General features: G+C 37.2%; 1 long non-coding RNA gene across 2 annotated transcripts in view; it reads left to right on the top strand.

Moving 5' to 3' along the window:
- Positions 1-17111, top strand: part of LOC110777561 (uncharacterized) — a 54583-nt gene that overhangs the window by 32975 nt on the left and 4497 nt on the right. The window contains exons 1-3 of one of the 2 annotated variants that reach the window (XR_008929541.1): positions 7689-7755; positions 8140-8227; positions 8743-8836. This is a non-coding gene — a long non-coding RNA (uncharacterized lncRNA). Of the gene's footprint in view, positions 1-7688; positions 7756-8139; positions 8228-8742; positions 8837-17111 lie in introns of those variants that run through there. The other variant, XR_008929540.1, reaches the window with a different exon arrangement.

Here is a 17111-nt window from a genome sequence, read left to right as displayed (position 1 = left end):
ATATGGTCTGCGTACCATTAATTTGAATGTAATTGGTCTAAAGTACCAAAGTTATTTTTCAATTCAAATATGGTCTGCGTACCATCAAATAGTTGTAATTAGTTATAGCTTATCCTATTTGAAGAAAATGGTGCCTCCCACGGAGATTTTCAAGACGGACTTTGAAGTCAAAGCTTCAAGATGAAGTCGGGCCATACTAGATCACATTTATCTTATGCATGTTTTAAGTTATTTATTGCTTTTAAATATGTCTTAAAATGCATGAGATCAAAAGCTTGATTATGTTGCATGATTAAGGATTTTAGTTCACTTAAAATCTAACCAACATAGTAAGAGCCTTAAGTTCCAAACTTAAAAATTGAGTTAAAAGGTGCCATGCCAAAATATACACTTGCTTGGATATCCTTTACATCAATCTAGTAATAGTTTTCGCTCAGCGAGGTGTTACTTATTGGTCCTAAAGGGGCAAGGTACACAAATAATTGTGAGTACATGTTAGTTTTGGTGAAACTCAACGATATAAGTAAGGAGTCCTTTTATGTCGTGGCAAAATCGATAGGTTTACCTAATAAGTTCTTAGACGTACCTATCAACCAAGAATAGTTTCTAGACTATTAGCAAAAGGCTTTTGCTTACCTAAGATGTTCTAGGATTAAGTCGACAAACTGTGCTTAATTCTTCAATGATTTTAGGATCTTGGAATCATTTTATTCACACCTGCCGGAACACATAACTTGAATAAAATGCTTAATAAACATTGAATTATGCATGTATGCTAGAATTTAAGTTTATTAAGAGAAACTGTGAATGGTTATTTATTTGTTTATTCTTTTCAATTGTAGTTTTAATATGGCAAACAACAATCAAAACATCATCATGGGTTCTGAGCTTATGGTCAAGCTGAACCTGGCAAATTTTCTTGAATGGGAAGCTAAGCTAGTTGAAATAGTCAAACTCAATGGACTTGAGTATGTACTGTCACATCCCATGCCAAGCTACTATGCCAGAGACATGACCCCTGAGAGATTTTACGCCTGGGATGCGGATCTCAAAAAGGTTATGAGTCTCATGCTGAACAATATCCCTGATGATTGGGCTAAAAGGTTTGTAGCTTATGAACCTTTTACGCTCATCAAGAATCTGAGGGATATCTGTCGTGGAAGCACGGAGGACAGGGACCTGAACGTCCATGAGTTAATTGAATCAATGTCTGGTCTAAAGGTTAGTTCTCCCAACAGGTGTTATAGGATGGAAGTCCAAGAAACACATGTTCAGCTCCTTCGCACAAAACAGAGGGTAGGCGTCCCACTAAGGTTCCATGTGGATCTTATGCGTTCATACTTTGATCGCCTAAGTCTACTAGGAACACCAATAAGCGAAAGGATGGAAGTCTCTATCTTGCTCAATTCACTACACAGTGGGTTTGGTCGCTTCAAGCAACTATACCTAAGTGAACCAAGAGAAGAAACAGTTGCAGAATTTGTTCACCTTGTCAGAAAGGCTGAAATAATACTGGACTGTGAAGCCAAAGATTTACTCAAGGCTAGAAGGAGACCGTTCAAGAAAGGTGGAAAGTCCAAGGGCAATGCTAAATCAAAGCAGGACAAGTCCACATCAAGCTGTCTTTATTGTGATGGAATAGGCCATTACAAAAGAGAATGTCCAAAGCTAAAGGAAGATCAGAAGAACGGAACAGTCGTTCCATCTTCAGGTATTTTCGTTATAGACTGCATACTTGCTAATTCAACTTCTTGGGTATTAGATACAGGTTGTGGCTCACACTTATGTTCCAATCCACAGGGACTAAGAAGAAGTAGAAAGTTAAGCAAGGGTGAAGTCGACCTACGAGTGGGAAATGGAGCACGGATTGCTGCATTAGCTGTAGGAACTTACTATTTGTCGTTGCCCTCCGGGCTAGTTTTGGAACTGGAAGATTGTTTCCATGTTCCAAGTCTTACTAAAAACATCATTTCAGTTTCTTGCTTAGATGCTAAGGGATTTTCCTTTTTAATAAAAGACAATAGTTGTTCGTTTTATTTTAAAGAGATGTTTTATGGATCTGCTAGATTAGTCAATGGACTTTATTTATTAGATCACGACAAACAAGTATATAACATAAATACCAAAAAGGCCAAAAAGGATGATTCAGATCTCACCTATCTGTGGCATTGTCGATTAGGCCATATAAACTTGAAACGCTTAGAAAGACTTCAAAAGGAAGGAATTCTAGAACCATTTGACTTAGAGGATTATGGTAAATGCGAATCATGTTTACTTGGCAAAATGACAAAGCAACCTTTCTCTAAAGTTGGAGAAAGAGCAAATGAACTATTGGGTTTAATCCATACGGATGTATGTGGACCAATGAGTACAAATGTTAGAGGTGGTTTCAGCTACTTTATCACTTTCACTGATGACTTCAGTAGGTATGGTTATGTCTACCTAATGAAGCATAAGTCTGAATCCTTTGACAAATTCAAGGAATTTCAGAGTGAAGTAGAGAATCAATTAGGCAAGAAGCTTAAGGCACTGCGGACTGATAGAGGCGGTGAATATCTGAGCTATGAATTTGATGACCATCTGAAAGAATGTGGAATTCTATCAGAATTGACTCCTCCTGGAACACCACAATGGAACGGTGTGTCGGAACGGAGGAACAGAACCTTGCTAGACATGGTCAGGTCAATGATGGGTCAGGCCGAACTTCCATTAGAATTTTGGGGACATGCACTAAATACAGCTGCACTCACTATAAATAGAGCTCCGTCTAAAGCTGTCGAAAAGACTCCATACGAATTATGGTTTGGAAAGCCTCCAAATGTGTCTTTTCTTAAGATTTGGGGATGTGAAGTATACGTCAAACGATTAATTTCAGACAAACTTCATCCAAAATCTGACAAATGTATCCTTGTGGGCTATCCAAAGGAAACAAAGGGGTATTACTTCTACAATACATCTGAGAACAAAGTGTTTGTTGCTCGAGATGGTGTCTTTTTGGAGAAAGATCACATTTCCAAAATGACAAGTGGGAGAAAAGTAGACCTCGAAGAAATTCGAGTCGAACAACAAACTCTAGAGAATGCTCAAGATGACATTCAGGATGAAACTCAGAGATCTTTAGAAGAATCTGGTGAGAATCATGGTCAATCTAGAAATGTTACCCCGCGTAGATCGCAAAGATATAGATCTCAACCGGAAAGGTACTTAGGTATTTTGACGAACGAGAGCTATGACGTTCTATTACTTGAAAGTGATGAACCTGCGACTTACAAACAAGCTATGACGAGCCCTAGCTCCAAGCAATGGCAAGAAGCCATGCAATCTGAATTAGACTCCATGTCTGAAAACCAATTATGGGATTTGGTCGATTTGCCAGATGGCTACCAAGCCATTGGAAGCAAATGGGTTTTCAAACTGAAAAAGGACAAGGATAGGAAACTTGAAGTTTTCAAAGCTAGATTGGTAGCAAAAGGTTACAGGCAAGTCCACGGTGTGGATTACGATGAAACCTTTTCACCAGTTGCAATGCTAAAGTCTATTCGGATAATGTTAGCAATCGCTGCATATTACGATTACGAAATATGGCAGATGGATGTCAAAACTGCTTTCTTAAACGGCGTTTTAACAGAAACTGTGTTTATGACACAGCCTGAAGGTTTTGAGGATCCAAAGAATGCTAAAAAGGTATGCAAGCTAAAGAAATCAATCTACGGATTGAAGCAGGCATCCAGGAGCTGGAATATACGTTTTGATGAAGCAGTCAGTGACTTTGGTTTCATCAAGAACGCAGACGAATCTTGTGTATACAAGAAGGTCAGTGGGAGCAAAATTGCTTTCCTAGTATTATATGTCGATGACATATTACTTATCGGAAATGACATTCCTATGTTGAACTCTGTCAAGATTTGGCTTGGGAAATGTTTTTCGATGAAGGATCTAGGAGAAGCACAGTACATATTGGGCATCAAGATTTACAGAGATAGATCTAAAAAGATGATTGGACTTAGTCAAAGCACTTATATCAATAAGGTGCTTGATAGGTTCAAGATGGCAGACTCCAAGCGAGGCTACCTACCCATGTCTCATGGAATGACTCTAAGCAAGACTCAGTGCCCAAAAACACTTGATGAGCGTAGACGAATGAATGGGATTCCATATGCATCATTGATTGGTTCAATAATGTATGCTATGATATGTACACGCCCGGATGTTGCGTACGCACTGAGTGCTACGAGCAGATACCAGTCAGACCCAGGAGAGGCGCATTGGACTGCTGCCAAGAACATTCTGAAGTACCTGAAAAGGCACAAAGATGACTTCCTGGTCTATGGTGGAGATGATGAATTAATTGTTAAAGGCTATACGGACGCAAGTTTCCAAACCGACAAAGATGATTTCAGATCACAGTCTGGGTTTGTCTTCTGCCTCAACGGAGGAGCAGTAAGCTGGAAAAGTGCTAAGCAAAGCACCATTGCGGATTCTACAACTGAAGCGGAGTACATTGCTGCACATGAAGCAGCAAAGGAAGCTATATGGCTAAGGAAGTTCATAGGTGAACTTGGTGTAGTCCCCTCCATTAAAGGACCAATAGCCCTGTATTGTGACAATAACGGAGCTATTGCACAGGCAAAAGAGCCTAGACACCACCAGAGAGTCAAGCATGTACTTCGTAGATTTCACCTTCTACGAGGGTTCGTTGAAAGAAAAGAAGTCGAGATAAGCAAAATTGGAACTGATGACAACATATCAGATCCATTAACTAAACCTCTGCCGCAGGCGAAGCACAACTCGCACACTGCAGCTATGGGAATCAAGCATATTGGAGAATGGCTTTGATGTCTCTGTTTAATGTTTTAAAGTTTTAGAGTTTAAATCTTTGTAAAACATTATTGGTTAATCATTCACAATAAATGAAAAGAATTCATTTTTCCATTTAATTTGTGGTTTATTAAATGATGAGTCCCTTCAATTTGACGATATATTCAAGATAGACTGTCAGGACTAGTCCTGTGACTAAGAAATGTCTATCAAGTGAACTTGAATGTCAAAGGTTGAAAATGGTCCCTAGTCGGAGTTTTCTATAAAATTGGACGCATAGAAAACGTTAGACGATTAGAATGCAAGATGACTAGTAGTTCTGTTTCTTGAACTATGTGGACATGGCAATGTCATAACCATTTGCATAGATACTTACTTTGGGAAGACTAGTATCGAACAAGACCTATGAAACTTTACTGTAAGAGATGAAAGTCTGTCATAAGTAAATTTCATTAAATTATTAGACACTAAATCCTCAATACCTGAGTGATTTGAGATTACTTGTTTGAGAACTGGTTGCTTTGACGTTGACCAACCGTCGCACCGTAAAAGGAGGCTATAAAGGCAACGCTCAGGTAATCACCTATCAAACGAAGTCTAATCTCAAGATCGCAAGATTGGGATTGTCCTCCCATAAATCGGGATGAGATGCTTAAAAGTTGTACAAGGCCACTCGGAGAGCTAGAAACTGTGAAATGCATGGTCGTGCTCGGATGAATCATAGGCTATGATTATCTGTTTATTTGATCAGTTGAACTCTGAAACCGAGGAACACCTCTGGACATAATAAGGATGACAACTCTTACCTTATGTTCAAGAGCAAGCATCGAGCGACAAAGGAATTAGGAAATGCACACTTGTCCCTAAGGACAAGTGGGAGACTGAAGGAAATAATGCCCTTGGTCCAAGTATGCATTCTATGTTAAGTCTAATAAATGCGGTTCAGTATTAATTAACAAGTTAATAATTCAGTGAGATCAAGTGAGCTGAATGCCTAGCTAGAGGCCGCTTCAGTTCAAGTGGAATTAATGATATTAATCCACAGCTTACTCTTGACTGAACCCGTAGGGTCACACAAATAGTACGTAAACGGATCAAGTATTTAATGGCATTAGATACTCTATCTATGGATATTCGGAATCGACGGATCTTGGTTTCAGTGGGAGCTGAGATCTTCACAAGCAAGAAATGAATACTCCGGAAACGATGATATTGCCGGAAACGGAAATATGGATCGTATCGGAAATATAAATATTATCCAAGTCGTAGATGTTGCCGGAAATGGAAACATGGTACGTATCGGAAAATATTATCGGAAATGGAAATATTGCCAGAATCGGAAATATTGCCGGAAACGGAAATATTCTCAGAATCGGAAATATTATCGGAATCGGAAAATAATTCCGGAAACGGAAATATTAAATATTTGTTCGAAACGGAAATTGATTCCGGAATCGGAAATATTAAATATTGTTCGTATCGGAAATGAATTCCGGAACCGGGAATTTAATCGGAAGCGTATCGTACGAATTAGCATCGGACGAGGCCTGCCGGACGAAGGCCCAGCACGAAGTCGGGCCATCGCCCAGCAAGCCAAACGCGCGCCACAAGCCCAGCCAAGGCAGCGCCCAGGCCTACCGCAAGGCAGGCCCAGCGCGCGCCAAGGCCACGGCTGCGTGGGCCTCGCTGCGTGGGCTGCTGCTCGCACGCACGCGCATAGGCGGCCCTTGTGGCTGCCGTGTGTGTGTGTGAGTTTGTGTTCATGCATGATTCCTAAAACTATTAGAGTTAGTATATGATTAAATTCCTATTCCTAAAAAGATAAATTAATTAAATAGAGTTCTTGTAGGATTCTAAGTTTAATTAATTCGTGTCCTACTAGGATTACAATTCCCTTTCCATAACTCTATAAATACGTGCCTAGGGTCACATATTTTAAGAGATTAATTCAAGTATTCAAAGTGAGTTTTGAGAGAAAAATTCAGCCACATTCCTTGCTCAATAGTGCCGAAAATTCTAGTACCTTAAGGGCGATTCTAGTTGGTCAATCTTAAGGCGGATCCGGACGTGCTGTGGACTATCTACGGAGGGACGACACTTGGAGTCCTAAAGACTTGTTCTTGTTCGGTTCGGGCGCAGCTAGGGAAGGCACGCAACAAAGAGTATGCATCTAAATTATGCTATATGATTATGTGTAAAATATGTATTCCTGGGTTAATGGTTGTTTCCGCATGATTTATGTAATATCATATATATCATAACCTAACAGGATTATCATGCTAGGTCCCTTAATGCAATCTAAATCAGATAATCGCGATCGATCTAGTATTATATGTTGCATATTGCTAAAATCAACTCAGATTAGTTTAATAGTTAACGCATGTCCCTTCAATTATTTATGCTGAGCTAGTAAGGATATCCTGCCTCTGGAGTTATCGACGAGCGAAGTACTCCTCTCGGTAGTTACAGTCCCCCGAACCCTCAATCTCTACCTTGCGGGTGTATGTTGAGAGATCCCCACACCAGGGATCATAAGGGAACCTACGGCCGTCGTGGTCAAACATAATTGCACTCCCTTTATGTCACGATAACCGGGTTTTGTCAGTTTTTCTCATTGTCGTTAAAAACTGAATGGCGACTCCTATATTACTAGTCAATTGGGTGTATACTCACAGGAAATCCAATTACACTTGATTGAATAAAAAGAATCGTCACACCCACGAGGGACGAGGTCACGCATTAGCCTCGCGCTTTTTCGATCCCCTCACAGTAGGTGTCTACACCAGTATTCTCATCTGTGTAATTACTTAAGTTGGTACTTGTATCCATCTTCCCTTCAATCATTGCCCATTTTGTGTTCTGGATTATCTCTTTCTTCCTAGTTTCAACATATACCTGAAATATGAATTGTACAGAGTTCTCTGTATCAATCTTAAGGTTTGAATTGTTTTTGTTTGCTCTTGATTAAACTACAAATATAATCTTTGGCTTGTAGGCTTGTAAATGATAGTAATTTGAAGTTTTAAGTTTTATAGATTCTAATTTGTTAAATAACAACCAAAAATTGCCGACATCTTACCCGGTTTTTTACTTCAATTTCTTTGGTGAATTGCCTCTGAGAGATGAAATTTTGTACACTGGCATACATATATCATATATGATTCGATTATTATTGAGTTAAGTTCTTGTCTATCGTTGTTTCTTGTAACTTTAAGCTATGTACTAAACAAATTGTAATTTTCTACTTGTATTGATACCATGGAATATAATGCAGTTCTATATTTTTTGGAAATGTGGATTAATTTGGTTAATTTTATGTAGGCGTCTGATCTGGTTCTAGATTTTGATGAAGGAAGCTCAAAAGGCGGATACAAGGGGTGTGTGTTATTTGAGCAGGATCCCCTTAAAGGTTTACACTTATATTCTGGCTCATTGTTTATCAATCTTCTTATTTGGGTAAATTTTTTGGATTGATTACTTTGTTGTTTTGTGTATTAGCTTTAGTTTTATTCTGCTTCTTCTAATTAAATTGCATTTTACTGCAAGATTCTTTTGGAGTTGGTACCTCTTAAAGGAATGAAATCGATGTCCGGTTTCTTTAATTTGTTCTTATGTACATAATGATTGACTGAGCTGCTACGTGCCTATGAACTAAATGATTATAAATACTTCAATCGTTGAATTGTTTGACACTGAATGATTGATCTTTAATTGCGCTCAGTTTCATGAGAGTTATATTAGCAAGTTATTGAAGTTGTTTTGTCTGCTTTATGTCATGTGAAGTGTATCTTGGTTGAGCTTGAACTGGCAATGTTTTCACTAGTTTTATATTATTACAGGTTTGCGACATATCTTAATCTGTGTATGATTGATCTTCGTGTGTCAGGCTGTTTGAATAACATGAATTTTTGTTTGTTATTGTAGTATCTACTGATAGGTGCCTTGTGGTTACTTGTCATTACTTTCAAGGACTGAGGAAACGAAAGTAGCTGGTGCAGATTAATGTGGCACTTTCAAGGTATGTTTCTGTGGCTTAGCAACATTCACTTAGTCTTTTTTTACTGGCACTTATTTGTTTCTTTTATGCCTTAAATGACTGTTAGACAGAAAATATAAGTGGAGAGTTTATATGGATGACTTCAGCCAATATGCAGATTACTACCATATTGAAGGAAATAATGCCCTTGGTCCAAGTATGCATTCTATGTTAAGTCTAATAAATGCGGTTCAGTATTAATTAACAAGTTGATAATTCAGTGAGATCAAGTGAGCTGAATGCCTAGCTAGAGGCCGCTTCAGTTCAAGTGGAATTAATGATATTAATCCACAGCTTACTCTTGACTGAACCCGTAGGGTCACACAAATAGTACGTAAACGGATCAAGTATTTAATGGCATTAAATACTCCATCTATGGATATTCGGAATCGACGGATCTTGGTTTCAGTGGGAGCTGAGATCGTCACAGGCAAGAAATGAATACTCCGGAAACGATGATATTGCCGGAAACGGAAATATGGATCGTATCGGAAATATAAATATTATCCAAGTCGTAGATGTTGCCGGAAACGGAAACATGGTACGTATCGGAAAATATTATCGGAAATGGAAATATTGCCAGAATCGGAAATATTGCCGGAAACGGAAATATTGTCAGAATCGGAAATATTATCGGAATCGGAAAATAATTCCGGAAACGGAAATATTAAATATTTGTTCGAAACGGAAATTGATTCCGGAATCGAAAATATTAAATATTGTTCGTATCGGAAATGAATTCCGGAATCGGGAATTTAATCGGAAGCGTGTCGTACGAATTAGCATCGGACGAGGCCCGCTAGACGAAGGCCCAGCACGAAGCCAGGCCGTCGCCCAGCGAGCCAACGCGCACCATCACACGCCAAGCCTCGACCAGGCCCAGCGCAAGGCCAGGCCCAGCCAAGGCCTTGGGCGCGCGCGCGGGAGCACAGCAGTGGGCCGAGCGCTATGCGCCTAGCGTGGGCCGCAAGGCTTGCGCGGGTGTACGGTGCTCGTGCAATGCTTGTGCGGGAATCCTGAAGCAATCAGGATTCGAAGTGTGATTAAATCCTAAAACTATTAGATAATGATTATTTAATTAGAGTCCTAGTAGGGTTATAATTAAATAAATTAGTATCCTAATAGGATTCCAAAACCCTTTCCATAACTCTATAAATAGGTGCCTATGGTCACATATTTTCAGAGATTATTCAAGTATTCAAAGTGAGTTTTTGAGAGAAAATTCAGACACATTTCTTGACTATAAGTGCCGAAAATCTTTAGTACCTTAAGGGCGATTCTAGTTGGTCAATCTTAAGGCGGATCCGGACGTGCTGTGGACTATCTACGGAGGGACGACACTTGGAGTCCTAAAGACTTGTTCTTGTTCGGTTCGGGCGCAGCTAGGGAAGGCACGCAACAAAGAGTATGCATCTAAACTATGCTATATGATTATGTGTAAATAATATGTATTCCTGGCTAAATGGTTTTTCCGCATGATTTATGAATTGTCATATGTATCATAACTTACAGTGGTATCACGAGCCTCTTATTATTTTCATAATCTAAATTGCATGAACATGGTTAAATATTACGAATTTGCAAGAATTAAAAGGGGTGATTAATTTTCGTAATTGTTAATTAATTGCAAATTGCGTTTATTTAATTATACGTACGCAGTTTTTCGGCAGTTTCTTCGTTACTCATCCAAATCGAGTGATTTTTGTGTCAATTCCGCATGTAAAAGGCATTCTAAAATTTTGACAAAAAAAGTACTTTTCTGCCGAACCCAGAATTCTCAAATTCGAAGCCTAACTATGACTTTTCGAAGGTTTTAGTTTTTCGAATGCAAAATTTCGTAAATTTAAGATGTTAAATTAAATATTTGCGATTCTTGTTGATAAATCTTGAATTTTTTATTAACCTACTGTATATGTTTAACAAGTTTGAATGCCTAGCCTTGTCAATTATGCAATCTAATTTGTAATTATGATTAATTTGTTGAAAATTAGAATAATTTAGAATTAATTTGATTTTCATAATTAATTATAATTTAATTAGAAACCTATGATTAAAAACCACCATAAAAATTGTAAATTTATGATAAATTTTAAATTTTTATGACCTAGGCTTGAATCCATGATAATCGGAAATCAATTGAATAATAAATTTTCGATTTTTCGCCCTAAAATTATGAAATTAATATTATTTATTAATTTGTCATTAATTTTAAATATAAATTTTAAATTTTTATGCGATTCGTTCATATAACTTGCACGCACAAAGCAATGGACGCTTCGTGTTACCCTTAAGGGGTGTTGTATAGTGCGGGCATGCGACGACGAGCAAGGGAGCTCGTCGCCCGTGCGGCACGAATGCAATGAGCAGGGGCATGGTGCACGAGCACAAGGCAGCAGCCCTGGCTTGTGTCGTGGGCCACGAGCTATGGATGAATGGGCATGGGCGAAGGCAAGGCATGGAAGTCGCGTGTGGGCAGCAAGCGAGCTGCGCCACAACGCGCACTGCCTCGCGCAAGCGCGCGCAGCCTCGCGCGCAGCGAGCGCAAGCTCGCGTGCCACGAGCGCTGCGCCCAGCGCTGATCGCGCGCAGCAAGCAAATGCTCGCGCACAGCGAGCGATGGCTCGCGTGCATCGAGCGCTGGAGCGCGCGCAGCGAGCGCTGGCGAGCGCGCACAGCGAGCGATGGCTCGCGTGCATCGAGCGCTGGCGCGCGCGCAGTGAGCACCACTTGTGCGATGGCTTGCGATGGAAGATGCAGTAGCTATGCGACGAGCGCATGGGCTGCGCGCACATGGCCAGCGATGGCTGTGTGCATGTGGCCCATGGGCGTGCGATGCGTAGGGTGTTTGCATTACGATTAGATCGTTTTGAATGTTTAATTTGAAATTTTCAGTTCACGTAATTTTAATTAATTTTAAAATTAATAATTTAAATTATTTTCTTGGATTTTAATTTTGAATATTGTAATTATAATAAATTTTATTTATTCTAATTATTTTACTAAAATTAAAATCATGAATTAATTTAAATACGACTGAAATTAAATTAAACTTTTGGATTCAATTATAAATTTATATGAGCTTTAAATTTTAATTAAATTTGTATGTTTCCGGTTAGACTTGAAATACATTTTTATGTTTAAAATTAGTAAAGCATATGAATTTATTGGTTTAAGTGGGAGCGCTTTTAGTCATAAACTCTTGATTAGGTCTACAAATCCTTAAGGTTAAAACAACTTGATTAGAATTAATAAGGACTGAATAATTGGTAGATTATTGGTGCCCTTGATTAATTGCTGCAAATGTTTACGTGATGCATAATATGTTATACTAACCAGCTATGTGGGCCATTCATGATAATGAATGGATGAATGGTATATATTGTATATGTACTGTTTTGCAGGTTATGAAGTGACTAGTATGGCCCAAATAGGATAGAAAATATGGTCTGCGAACCATTAATTTGAATGTAATTGGTCTAAAAGTACCAAAGTTGTTTTTCAATTCAAATATGGTCTGCGTACCATCAAATAGTTGTAATTAGTTTTAATTATAGCTTATCCTATTTGAAGAAAATAGTGCCTCCCACGGAGATTTTCAAGACGGACTTTGAAGTTAAAGCTTCAAGATGAAGTCGGGCCATACTAGATCACATTTATCTTATGCATGCTTTAAGTTATTTATTGCTTTAAATATGTCTTAATTATGCATGAGATTGTGGCTTGATTATGTTGCATGATTAAGGATTTTAGTTCACTTAAAATCTAACCAACATAGTAAGAGCCTTAAGTTCCAAACTTAAAAATTGAGTTAAAAGGTGCCATGCCAAAATATACACTTGCTTGGATATCCTTTACATCAATCTAGTAATAGTTTTCGCTCAGCGAGGTGTTACTTATTGGTCCTAAAGGGGCAAGGTACACAAATAATTGTGAGTACATGTTAGTTTTGGTAAAACTCAACGATATAAGTAAGGAGTCCTTTTATGTCGTGGCAAAATCGATAGGTTTACCTAATAAGTTCTTAGACGTACCTATCAACCAAGAATAGTTTCTAGACTATTAGCAAAAGGCTTTTGCTTACCTAAGATGTTTTAGGATTAAGTCGACAAACTGTGCTTAGTTCTTCAATGATTTTAGGATCTTGGAATCATTTTATTCACACCTGCCGGAACAATAAATTCGAATAAAATGCTAATAACTTGTTGAAATTGCATGATTGCTTTGATTTTCAAGTTATTATTCATGATAAATGTTTAGACTTTGCATGCTTCAATGTATGTTTTAATTATTGTTTATAATTAAATATCTTGCACTGCAATAAATCCTTTTAGAAAGGTAACAGTAAATTTCCTCGATTGGTAGTGAATCCAAGAACGATTCACGGAAATGAGAAAGTGAGCAATTTAAAATGTACGTTTCTTTTAGCGACTTTTATGGTTGTTTTCGAATATCAAAATCGAATGGCAAACCAATTGGTGCTTGTGAATTCAAAATACAATGTAGTTTTGAGATTATAAAGCATTGAGCTTAAAACGCTCAGCTTTACCAATGGTTAACAACCTAATATCTTTGTCCATTTAATTCTCGAATGAGTCTAGTCCCTAGACATTCGAATAGATCGATGCTTAAAGAACTTTAGAAGCTTCTGGTAAGATCATCTAGTTGAAACAGAATGTTCAACATAAATTAAATGGAAAGAACCTTGTTGGTGACATTGGACATGTCTAACAAAGTATAAAAGTCAAACACTAAAGAATTCAATTCTTAAGACTATGAGAAAGGGTACAAGAAATAGGAAAACAAAGGAACATATGAAAGGAATTTACGATTCCGTTTCTACCTATAAGTTTATGTTTAAAGAGAAGTAACCTAGCAATCAAACTTCCTTGGTATCATATACCGCTTGAGGTTCTTACTTCGGTAATAACTCAAACAATAGAAGCTAGGATACACTAATGACCTACAAGTGGGAAATGAAGCATGGCAATGCTACATTAGTTGTAGGGTAATCTAGTTTGTTTTAAGTCCTTTCAAAGGCTGGAACTTAATGGCTATTTTGTTCCATAATCAACATACCTAAATTTCTGTTTTCAAACACAGAAAGACTCACATTCAAGAAAAACAAAAACAATGTTTGTTTGTTTATTTGAATGAAATGGTCATTTACGGTTTGAGTCAATATGCTTGATTAAAACAAACAACTCTTTAAATAAAAACTTTACTAGGTTCAAATCAACCCCTTGATTTGAGTTCCACTAATCTTTGGCATTGTTGCTTAGACCATATCAACAAGTTAACATTCACAAGCTCTATTGTAATGGACTTTTGAAAGTTGGTTGATTTCTAGATCAACTTAAGACAAGCTAGTCTTACTTGTTGAAAGTAACAAAAGATATGAACTATTGTTAGAACGCCTAGACGATAGAGTTCAAAGCTAAAGAAAGATTTTATGACTTTATTATTTCACATGGATTTGAGTGAATATAGGTTTATTGACTCAAATGTGATATAAGTTGAATCTGTTTGGGTAGTTCCAAGATTCAGAAGTATAAAATCCACTTGGCAAGAAATCATAAAGATCTAGGTTAGATCATGTTGATGATTACTTGAGACCAAATATGATCATCAATGATTGTGTGTTGTAATTTCACAATCTAGCTCCATAAGATATGGAATATCTACGTTGGAATGATCGAAGTCAATTAGTACTTGATTCGATCAATGATGAATCATAAAGACTTTTCCTATAATTTCTAAAACAAAATGCTCAACTACCACCAAACTAAACCAAATTCGTCAAAGCTATTGAAAAGTAATTTCAGAATAACTTTTCATAAAATATATCTAGAAGAGTTGCAAGACTCAGTGGGAGCTTAGTGTTTGTCATTCGACAAACTAAGGCCCAAGTATAGATATATGTTTCATTGTGATTTATTCAAATGAGACACAAGGGTATTGTTTCTACCACGAATTTTTGAGAACATAATGTTTGTTTGCTCGAAATAATGTCCTTTTGGAGATTCGTTTCCAAAATGACAAGTGGGAGAAAATAGACCTCGAAAGTCTTCGAGGCGAACAACAAACATAAACGGACAATCTGGAGGCTTTTCGAAGTTCTTTAGAAAATCCGAACACGTATTCTTTAAGGACTTTAGAAGTGGCTTTTTAAGAATAGACATCTCTTAGAAGACTTTACAAGTGCTTCAAGGAGAATAGAATATTCAAAGGACTCTCAAAGTGCCTGTTGATATTCTATTGTTTGATGTTCTATACCCAAGTAGGCATAGAATTCAAGTCACTGAAACTATGCAATTCTTCTATTAGATAGTAAAGAAACCTACAACTTGCAGTCAAACTAAAAGAAGTGACTTGTAAGAAAGCTATGACGAAACCCAGATTCCCTAAAATGGTTAGAGGCCATATATAGACTATATGTTTAATTGGTTAAAGGCCATAAAACATACTCAGTGTTTTGATGACAAAATTGAAATTTTGTTGATTTGCAAGAATAGTTTCACACCTATTGGTTGCAAGTTTGTTTTAAGGATAAAAACCATCAAACATGGAATTGTGTTTACACACAAAGCTAGATTAGTTGCTAAAGGTTAAAAGCAAATTCATGGCATGGATTGTGTTGAAACCTCATGCAAAATCGTAATGCTTAAGTCTATAATTCAAGCAATGATTGCATATTGGTACATATGGCAATTGGATGACAAAACGTATTCCTCAATCAAATGTTGGAATATAATATGTACATGGTATGTCATAGAATTTGTGGATCCAAATAAATGCTTGAAAAGGAAAGCTAGCTTATAAAATCTAAGTACAGATTTAAGCAAGCAATTGGGAATTGGAACTGTATTTTAAGTGAAGCTAATAAGCATTTTAGTTTCATAAAATATACAGGATTCTTATAGACATATAAGAAGTTTAGTGGGAGTACGTAAAACTTAATTGGTCCTATGTGTATCACACACATATCTCTCTATTGAGAAATAACATTCAAATGCTAATGACTTAGATTTGAGATTATTCATCAATGATGGACCATGGCGGAACTTAGTACATACTGGGTATTAAGATCTATTTACAAAGATCTTATGATATTGTTTTGGATTAAGTAATGGCATTTACTAAATCAAACACGAAAGTCTCCATTGGAGATATTCGACCCATGTGAATAAATCTAAGTAAAGGATGTTTGAACTATGTATAAGCATTTACTAAGTTAAACATCAAAGAGTCTAAATTAGATTCTTAACTTATATTATATGTCAAAGAATTTAGCTGAATTTAGTATCTACTGAAACTAGATAAGCTAAAGTTACATGAATAGAATTCAATTGGTAATTATTCTGCAAAAGAATTTATCATGTATGATATAATATGAGGATCGCCAAAAATGTATCGTATGACTTTGGGCATGACGAACATATACCAATCTCTATTGATCTAAGTGAAGATCAACTAGATTGAGATCAAGAATACTTATGGTACTTGAAAAGGTACATAGGAATAGTTCTTGATTCAAGGAAATAAAGATATGCTAAAACTTTGATGCTACATGCATAAACACTGGCAAAGGATCAAGCAAGATCCCTTTGGAGTTAACCATTGATAAGGACGAGCTATAGAGCATCGTGTTTTGAAATGGCAACATGGATTGGAGACCATGAGTTGTTGCGTGGGAAATTAAATATTAATTTCTATGTTCTAAGATACAACTGGAAAGTCTTCCACATATCTGTGAACTGCTTGGATAAGTAAATCCAAACAAAGCATCACTAGCAACCTAAACAGTTGAAGTAAAAGTACTCATTGCCTAAGAAGCAATAAAACAGGGTTGTTTGTTTATGTTAAAGAGTTCTTCACCGAACTTGGGTAGATCATATGTCTTCTGACTTGATGGTTCTTCATTGCAAAATGCGCAGAACTACTCTTGTAGCTAGAAGGAATAGATCACAAAATAAACACACTCAAAAGTTCTTATCATCATATCTCGAAGAACATTCGATGAAAATGATGTTAAGATTGGCAAAGCGTGATAACTAAACCTATGCAACAAGTGAGAAGCAACACTCACGTTGTAGCACTGGAAATCAAGCATAGCTTTGAATTCCATGAACTGTTTTAGAAGATGGGTTTGAGGCCCATGGTGGTAAAACATTGGGGTTGAACATTTATCATATATGAAATGAATTTTCATATTCCATTTAATCTTGGTTTAGTATTAAATGATGAGTCCCTTCAATTT

The sequence above is a fragment of the Spinacia oleracea genome, chromosome 3 (genome assembly GCF_020520425.1).
Source record: "Spinacia oleracea cultivar Varoflay chromosome 3, BTI_SOV_V1, whole genome shotgun sequence".
NCBI classification, from domain to species: Eukaryota; Viridiplantae; Streptophyta; class Magnoliopsida; order Caryophyllales; family Amaranthaceae; genus Spinacia; species Spinacia oleracea.
Note: the sequence above shows the minus strand (reverse complement) of the source record. Positions and strands in the feature narration are given on the sequence as shown.